We start from the raw sequence: 8,721 nt of genomic DNA on the forward strand, positions 1-8,721 counted from the left end.
GTGAAGCTCGCCGGAGGTGTGGTAATGATGGCAGGTCTCTGTGTTTACAGAGAGAGAAAGAGAGTGAAAAGTGAGAAAGTTAGATGAGAAAGAATGGAGAGACAGAAATGAGAGTTGAAAGAGAGAGGCCTGGGAGATTAGGTACCTTTTGGTATGCAGACGGGACGGGACAGGACGGAACGGGATGGGACGGGACAGGACGAAACGGAGGTTCCATGTTATGTTTGATACGCACATGACGAAACGAGACGATTGTTCTGTTCTGCGTTTGGTGTGCGCTGGACATAACGGAACCAAAGGATTAAATGACTAACTTAACCCTATTCCGTCTGTTGTTTGGTACAATGTTTATGCGTGGAACGGGACGGGACAATTTTTTTTTTTTTTTTTTTTTTAACTTGTTCATATTTGAACACATATATGCTCAACTATGATATATTTTTTACACTAGCACATGGCTAAAGATATATTATGCCATGAATTTCGTCATCTTTTATAACAATACCATGATTAGCTTTTGGAGATTGTAAAAGAACCAAAATGAAAAACAATGGCAGAAAATTTAGAGAGAGAAAGTGAATGACTAAAGATTGTATTCCTTGAACAATGAGGGTGCGTTTGTTGCACCGGACTGTCTCGGACTTGACTAGCTTCAAGGACTAAGCTGGACTGGCTTAGACTAGACTAGACTAAGTTGGACTAGCTTAGTGAAGCGTTTGGTGCAGTGTCGGTCTAAAAAGCAGAATAATGAAAACAGCACTATCACCAGAAGATTGGGACTAAAAACATAACAAAATCTGGTGAGCAATCGGCAGAAGATTGGAACTAAAAACATAACAAATTCTGGTTCAAAGCACCACTACTGTGATTTTATCTAACGCTACCATAACAGTAGCAGCTCGTGAAGCTCCATTGTCAAAACCTGAAAAGAGCCACAACCAGAAGCACTCGGTGACCGATCGAATTGACAAACCTTACCTTAGAAAGCAAGCAGCCGCGACCACCGGTCTGCAAGCATCTCTGGTCCTCGCTGACATTGCGAATTCAAAAATAAGCAAAGAATAAACATTGTATAACTAGAGCAGACATGTGGTAGGGATTCAGATAAACTTGATACCTATTAAAGACGTCTTAGTACATATTAAAGACGTCTTAGTTGCATTCAAATTATTTACCCAGTACCAGAACAGTTTTACACGTTCTCCTTCATCTAATATATAAGCACATAACAAATTTAAACAGTAGGGCATTGACAAAGATCGACTTCATGATATGGAACTTAAATCCACTAGGATAAATCATGAACAAAATTAACACGATCATAGGTCAAACAATACATCAGTCGTGCAGTGTTCCCAGTATATCCTCATCTCGATATAGATGCTACCTAAAACAGCAAAAAAAAAAAAAAAAATCTAAAAACTAAAATAAAATAAAATAATGAGCACCTAATCGGACAAAGGAAGTGAATGTCGAAAGAAATAATACAAAAGTAAATGTTCTCAAAACTGCATCTATTTCTCAATCCTGACTAGTTTCACAAGTTCTTGTAACATACATAACATAGTATGCATTCTCAAATGTTGTTCAGTGTCACACACAGAAATCCAAAAACACATGCTAACTAAAGCACACCTCTGCTTCACTGCAAGGATGCCTACTTGAGTCAATTCGCCAAATTGTAATCCTAGTACTAAGACACATACAATGGACAAAAGCACACCTGTTTATAGAGAGCGATACAAATAAGACACATACATACAAACCCCATGGACGATTCGTGTAAGAGAAACAGGTAACATTTCACTAGGTATTGTATCCATATATCATGGAAAAATTCATAAAACATATATGCGCAAAATCATGAAATGGAAAGCATCTCAGCCTTATTATTCAGTAATACTTCAAGTCACTGAATCACGTATGGAAGGGAAATCATCAGCACAAAATCTAAGATCTAGTTTTCTACACAGTTCTTCCATCTGAATATTTTATCTACGTGATGTGAAGGCAATTTATAAAACAAAAGTCCCAGTGCTTAAGTAAGTGAGTTTCAGCTTCCATTGTATCTCTCGATTGAATTAAGGTCAGCAATGGTTTAGTAAATAGGCCCCAAAAACTATTAGAATCATGACAGAAATCTTTCAGAAGTTTATACATAATTAAAAGCAGCTTAAAATATTGCACATCTAAGAAAACTAGCAATAAGGCCTTGTGAGATACGTACTTTTTGTCACAAAGCTTCACTTCAGTTCCTTCATATTCTGGCTGCAGAACAGTGTCTCCTTCCTTCACAGTGGCGGGGATAAACTGTCCCTCCTCAACGACAACTTAATCAGTTTAAATCACATTTGCAAAACAGGCATGGCCATCTACATGCGCTGGAAGCTCGAGTGAAAAGTTTCAAGTCGCCAAAGCTTGATGAATGGTATAGACCACCTATCATAGAATGAGATTACTTTACACTGGTGAGGGTAGCATCTGGAAGTGAAAATGATAACCAAAATGTTGCAATCTGCAAGAGCACATATTTTCTATTTCTACAGAAAATTTATCAACTTTATTAGTTCTTTCCTGTTGAAATAGTCAAAAGTCTAGTTGTTAGGGTTCCTTTATTCTAGGCTTCATTCCTGGACGTGCTAATAACCCTCCTATACTTGAGGGACAAGTTGTTTTCTGTTTTAACCTAGTCACTCACCACGATTTTAGGTCCTGTATAATCGTGGGTTGTTATTTGATTTCCTGTTTGATGTAAGGCTATTTAATAGCCGAAGTTGTTTGTTTCATGTTAATAAGAATTCTCCCGAGTATACCAGTGCTTTCATACTTTGCATTCTCAAAAGTCTAAGTAACCTAGTCAAGTTCCAACATCTGGTATTAAAGCCCTATCACGGGGCCAGACCAAACCTGGTGTCAGTGTGAGAGAACAAAAACATGACGTCTGAGAGTAGCTTTGTACAATCTGCCATCCCAAGGTTCGATGGGCACTATGATCACTGGAGTATGCTAATGGAGAACTTTCTGCGTTCCAAAGAATATTGGAACTTGGTGGAGACAGGAATCACTGCAGGAGCAGGAGGGGCTGAATCTAGTGACTTGCAGAAGAAGGCGCTAGATGAGCAGAAATTGAAAGACTTGAAGGCCAAGAACTATTTGTTCCAGGCCATTGATCGTCCTATTTTAGAAACGATCTTGAAAAAGGAAACTGCGAAGGATATATGGGATTCCTTGAAGCAGAAGTATCAGGGAACAACACGTGTGAAACGTGCTCAACTACAGGCACTTCGAAAGGAGTTTGAAATACTGCACATGAAGGCTGGAGAAACAGTGAATGACTATTTTGGAAGAACGCTCGTTATAGCCAATAAGATGAGGCTTCATGGAGAAAGAATGGAGGATGTGGTAATCATTGAAAAAATTTTGAGGTCCATAACTTCAAAATATGATTATGTTGTTTGCTCGATTGAAGAGTCGAATAACTTGGATGCTTTATCCATTGATGAACTCTAGAGTAGTCTTCTTGTGCATGAACAAAGAGTCAGTCGGCAAGTTGTGGATGAACAAGCTCTTCAAGTCATTTCTGGAATTCAACAAGGAGGAAGAGGTGGTGGTCGTGGCTCATACCGTGGAAGAGGAAGAGGAAGAGGTAGATTTGGGTTCGACAAATCTACCATTGAATGCTACAATTGTCATGAGCTAGGGCATTTTCAATGGGAATGTCCAAAGAAAGCTAGGGTTTCATAGGCGAATTTTGCAGAAACAAAGGAAGAAATGTTGCTGATGGCGCAAGTGGATGTTAAGGGAACTAAGAAGGAGTACACTTGGTTCCTGGATTCTGGATGTAGTAATCATATGAGTGGCAGCAAGGAAGTATCTATCGAGATGGATGATAGTTTCAGAGAGTCAGTAAAGCTAGGAAATGACTCCAGTCTCAGTGTGAAGGGCAAGGGCAAGGTGCGAATAGTGGTGCATGGGATCGTGCATGTTGTTATAGGAGTCTTCTTTGTACCTGAGTTAAAGAATAATATGTTGAGTATTGGTCAACTGCAAGAGAGGGGACTTGCTGTGCTCATGCAATATGGAAAGTGCAAGATCTTTCATCCTGAGAAAGGTCTAATTCTTGAGACTGAGATGACATGCAATAGGTTGTTTGCCTTGGTTGTTCGCTGCTCACTGAATGAACAAAAAAGTCTCACTATGACAACCACTGATCAAGCAACTCTTTGGCACTGTCGGTATGGGCATTTGAGCTGGAATGGACTGAAGGTGTTGCAACAAAAGAATATGGTTGAAGGGTTACCAAATTTCAAAGCGTCTCAGAAAGTGTGTGAAGATTGTCTTGTGGGAAAACAGCACCGTGACTCTTTTCCACGGGAAAGTATATGGAAAACCTCTAAGATATTACAATTGATACATGCTGACATATGTGGCCCGATAAGTCCAGTCTCAAATAGCAAGAATAGGTATCTCATCACTTTTATTAATGATTTTAGTAGAAGAACGTGGGTTTATTTTTTGGTGGAGAAATCAGAAGCCTTTGCCATGATCAAAACTTATAAAGCTAGAGTGGAGAAGGAAACATGAATGTTCATAAGAGGCTTAAGGACAGATCGAGGAGGTGAGTTCACGTCGCATGAATTCACAAGTTTCTCCAGTGAGAATGGCATTCACAGACAGTTGACGGCTGCCTACACACCTCAACAAAACGGCATAGCTGAAAGGAAAAATCGAACCATCATGAATATGGTTCGGTGCATGCTATCAAAGAAACAAATTCCAAAAACTTTATGGCCCGAAACAGTGAACTGGGCAGTGCATGTATTGAATCGAAGTCCAACTCTTGCCGTAAAAAGCAAGACACCTGAAGAAGCTTGGAGTGGGCACAAACCATCGGTGGATCACTTTAGAGTCTTTGGATGTGTATCTCATGTGCATGTACCTGATAGCAAAAGAGTGAAACTTGATGACAAAAGCCTCAAATGCATACTGTTGGGGGTAAGTGAGGAATCCAAAGCTTATAGACTGTTTGATCCCATCTCACAAAAATTATTGTGAGTCGAGATGTGGTTTTTGAGGAAGATGAACAATGGAATTGGGATAACATTCATGAGCAAGCTATCTTAACTGATCTTGAATGGGAAACTGATGAAGAAACAATCATAGAAGATGAAGAAGGATCTGGGGTTATTGAAGATATGGGAACCAATGAGTCTCATGGTAATGATTCATTTGAAGTAGGAGAAGTCATGGCTGAAGGAAGTGCATCTCAAGAAGGACGAACTCGAAGACCACCAATTTGGATGAGAGATTATGAAACTGGCGAGGGTCTCTCTGATGAACAAAGTGTAAACTTGGCTCACCTAGCCTTGTTTACTAATGGTGATCCAACAACTTATTACGTTGCCGTGAAGAGTGGGAAGTGGAGACAAACAATGGATCGATAAATAAAAGCTATAGAGAAGAATGATACGTGGGAGTTGACTAATCTGCCATCGGGGGGAAAAACTATTGGAGTGAAGTGGGTCTTCAGAAAAAAACTGAATGAAAATGGGGAGGTAGACAAGTACAAGGCTCAACTTGTTGCAAAGGGATATAGTCAACAATATGAAGTTGATTTCTCTGAGGTGTTTGCACCAGTAGCTCGATTGGATACAATTCGAGTGGTCATTTCTCTTGCTGCACAAAAGAGTTGGAAGATTTACCAACTCAACGTCAAATCAGCCTTTTTGCACGGTGAAATTGATGAGGAAGTATTTGTTGAACAACCACCTGGTTATGAACATAAGGGGAGTGAGTCCAAGGTATATCGTCTCAAGAATGCACTTTATGGACTCAAGCAGGCTCCACTGGCATGGTACAATCGAATAAAGTTGTACTTCATCAAGGAAGGTTTCAATAAATGTCCCTACGAGCATACACTGTTCATTAAGGTAGCAACTGAAGGTAAAACTTTGATTGTATGCCTCTATGTTGATGATCTTATATTCACAGGGAATGATGAGTTATTGTTTGAGCAATTTAAAAGGTCTATGATGGATGAGTTTGACATGACTGATCTCGGACAAATGAGGTATTTTCTTGGCATAGAAGTGGTGCAGACAACGGATGAAATATTCATCAGTCAACGAAAGTATGCACATGAAGTGTTGGAAAGGTTTAATATGGATCAATGCAACTCAGTGCACAATCATGTTGTTCCTGGTTTTAAACTGACTCGTGATGAAGAGGGGGTGAAGGTTGATAGCACGCTTTATAAATAGATGGTTGGAAGTCTCATGTACTTAACAGCTACACGTCCTGATCTTATGTTCACTGTAAGTTTGATTAGTAGGTATATGGAGTATCCTACTGAGACTCATCTAATGGCAGCTAAAACGATTTTAAGGTACGTGAAAGGCACCATTGGTTTTGGAGTGTTTTACAAGAAGGGAAGAGATGAAGAGCTTATTGGCTACATGGATAGTGACTATGCCAGTGTTTAAGATGACAGAAAAAGCACTTCAGGTTATGTTTTTAGGATGAATTCAGGTGCAGTTTCATGGTATTTGAAGAAACAACCAGTGGTTACTCTCTCTACTACTGAAGCAGAATTTATAGCTGCAGCTTCAAGTGCATGTCAAGTGGTGTGGTTAAGAAGAATTCTGGGGAGTTTAAGTTTGAGACAAAGTGGTCCAACAGTAGTATATTGTGATAATGTCTCAACCATTAAACTTTCAAAGAATCCGGTAATGCATGGTCGCAGTAAGCACATAGATGTTCGGTTTCATTTCCTTCGAGATCTTGTCAAAGATGGAGTTGTGGAGCTATTACAATGTTCTACTCAAGAACATATTATAGACATCATGACAAAGCCGTTAAAGCTTGAAGTGTTTTTGAAGATGCGAGAGTTAATGGGTGTTCGTGAATACCTTGGAATAAACTGAATATCAATGGTATTCAGTTTAAGGGAGGATGTTGAAATAGTCATAAGTCTAGTTGTTAGGGTTCCTTTATTCTAGGCTTCATTCCTGGACTTGCTAATAACCCTCTTATACTTGAGGGACAAGTTGTTTTCTGTTTTAACCTAGTCACTCACCACGATTTTAGGTCCTGTATAATCGTGGGTTGTTATTTGATTTCCTGTTTGATGTAAGGCTATTTAATAGCCGAAGTTGTTTGTTTCATGTTAATAAGAATTCTCCCGAGTATACCAGTGCTTTCATACTTTGCATTCTCAAAACTCTGAGTAACCTAGTCCAGTTCCAACATTTCCACCATTTAATTTCCATAACTTTCTGTGCAACTAAACACAAAATAAACATGACAAAAAAAACATACAAATTAAGAAGCAAACTTACTCGAATTGATAGGCATAATCGACGAGGTCGATGTTAGGAATAACAACAGGGCCTCTCGAATGACATGCACGGAACAATTTTCTCATAGAAAGACGATTATTCTCTGCAAGAGCAAACATTCTCCTAAAACAATATGACTGATTTGTGGATCAAATTAAAACCCATAAATCAATCAAAACCTAGAAATAAATCAGAATGCAAAAATCCCAGAAGTAAATCAAAACCCATAATCGATCACAACCAGAAATCGTTCAAAACCCACTAATAATTTCACGAATCTTCAAAACAAAATCAAAGAAAATGAAGAAGAGGAAGTGGAAGAGGAAACCCTGAGAGACTTATGAGGACGCAGCGTTGGTCGTGGAATGGTCCGGCAAGCTTATGGAGCAAAGCAGGACGACGAGAGAGATGACGGTCTTACTAGTCCGTTGGTATTCGGGGGGTCTCCCTGAGACGATCTAGTGACAGTAGTGGCTTCGTGCGAGCTAGGTGTAGTCGGCGGCTACGGGAGAGGATGAGGATGAGGAGGAAGGCTACGGGAAGAGAGGCAGCGGCAGAGAATGGTTGGGGTTTGTTTTATGATTTGGATGGTAAATATTGAAAAAGATGAGGGGCATTTTTGTCCTAAAATGTTTCAATTTTGTGCTCCACGGAGGTGGAACAAGTCGTTCCAGGGGGGAGGCGAAACAAAAATTCACCCAAAACTCCTCCCGTGGAACAGCGCGTTCCACCTGTTTTAGGCACACCAAACGTAGGACGGAACACTTTGTCCCACTCCATTCCATCACGTCCCACGTACCAAATAGGACCTTAGAACAACTCCAGCGTTGGAGCCCTCCCCCGAGGCTATGCACTATTCAATCCACCTAATGAATAGTAACTACCCTTACTGAACAGTAATAGCCCTGACAATAGCATTTACATCTCCACCGTTACACTTCAATAGCCTTGGCAATAGGCAATAAAATATTAGTATTTTATTTATTTATAAAATAATACAAAATAATTTTAATTGTAATATCGGATAAAATTTTTAATCGTTCTTGTTGCGCCACGTCTCATTATCCAAAGTATAAAAAAATAATACAAAATAATTTTATTTGTAATTTCGGATAAGATTTTTAATCGTTGTCGTTGCGCCACTTGTCATAAAATCCGAAAAGACAATTATTGGGAATGAATTTCCGATAAATTTTTTAATCGTACTCATTATGCCACGTGTCATAAAATTTTTTTAAAAAAAATCAGATTTTTTTTTGAATTTTTTTGAATTTTGTACAATTTTTTTAAAATTTTTATTCAATTAATTAATCTCTGCCGTTGGATATAAAAAAATTTGAATTCCAACACTCCAGCTTGTGCCACGTGTCACAACAGTAACTTT

General features: G+C 39.1%; 1 long non-coding RNA gene across 1 annotated transcript; it reads right to left on the minus strand.

The window, feature by feature from the left end:
• Window positions 1-773: 773 nt before the first annotated feature.
• Window positions 774-7,897, minus strand: LOC148690674 (uncharacterized). The gene is made up of 3 exons (XR_015956574.1): window positions 7,247-7,897; window positions 2,228-2,569; window positions 774-1,030 (listed from the first exon to the last, which is right to left on the minus strand). It is a non-coding gene; the product is annotated as an uncharacterized LOC148690674 (long non-coding RNA).
• Between the last annotated feature and the right edge of the window lie 824 nt (window positions 7,898-8,721).

Source organism: Pyrus communis, chromosome 15 (genome assembly GCF_041283825.1).
Source record: "Pyrus communis isolate YQ-2024b chromosome 15, ASM4128382v1, whole genome shotgun sequence".
Lineage (NCBI taxonomy): Eukaryota > Viridiplantae > Streptophyta > Magnoliopsida > Rosales > Rosaceae > Pyrus > Pyrus communis.